The following is a 1,147-nucleotide window of genomic DNA, read 5'->3' as shown; positions in this document are numbered from 1 at the left end:
AAGCCATCGGCCACCTCCCATCGGCCACCCCCCATCGGCCAAACCTTGCCCGCGTGAAGCCAGCGGCCACCTCTCTTGGCCAAACCATGCCTGCGTGAAGCCATCGGCCACCTACCATCAGCCAAACCTTGCCCGCATGAAGCAAGCGGTCAAGACCAGCAGCCAAACAAAAGCCGAAGGAGACGCAGTTGATCGCCACCATCAGCGGCCACCTCCCGCGGCCAAACCTTTTCCGCGTGAAGCCAGCGGCCACCTCCCGCGGCCAAACCATGCTTGCGTGAAGCCATCGGCCACCTCCCATCAGCCAAACCTTTCTCGCGTGAAGCAAACGGTCAAGACCAACAGCCAAACAAAAGCTGATGGAACAGGAGACGCACTTGATCGCCACCATCAGCGGCCACCTCCCGCGGCCAAACCATGCCCGCGTGAAGCCATCGGCCACCCCCCTTAGGCCAAAACTTGCCCGCGTGAAGCCATCGGCCACCTCCCATCGGCCAAACCCCTGCCCGCGTGGAGCCGCCAGGCTCCTCACTTGTTTTAGTTTTTATCCGGGTTTAAACCGGTTTGAACTGGATTGACCCGGCTTCCTTTTATCCTTTATCTTATATTTTGTTTAGCAGACACTTTGGGTTCTTAAGCTTATCTACTCTTGGTTTGTTGAATGATTGAGTACTTCTAAGTTTTTAATAGCAATTTCTCATTTAAATCTCTTATTATGATTTCACAAAGATCAAACTCTTTCCTTTGTGTGATCGTGATGATGAGTGAGTAGATCCTTAAAACTTTGGGCTAGGTAGATTAAGGAGATAGATGATTGATCTTTGATGTCTAAGGCTTTATTTATGTGTTTCCTATCTTGATTAGTGTTAATAATGCTAGATAGCCTTGATCATGCTTGAATCTAGACATTAGGATTTTCATGCCCATAAGGTGTTTGATGAAATTCCCGAACGAAATTAATCAAGAGCTTTGTATTCCTAGCCAATGGAAATTGATGATTAGGGTGCTTAGTGGTATTTAGACTTGTTCTTAATGCATGCTTGCCTTGTGATTGCCTTTGGAAATTGTTAAATATCACTTGATTAGCATAGGAATCTCTATCATGGAAATGAATTGATTTGCATAAGTGTTCTTAGCCATAGGATTG

The sequence above is a fragment of the Camelina sativa genome, chromosome 12, assembly GCF_000633955.1.
Source record: "Camelina sativa cultivar DH55 chromosome 12, Cs, whole genome shotgun sequence".
Lineage (NCBI taxonomy): Eukaryota > Viridiplantae > Streptophyta > Magnoliopsida > Brassicales > Brassicaceae > Camelina > Camelina sativa.
This window is presented reverse-complemented; position numbering follows the sequence as displayed.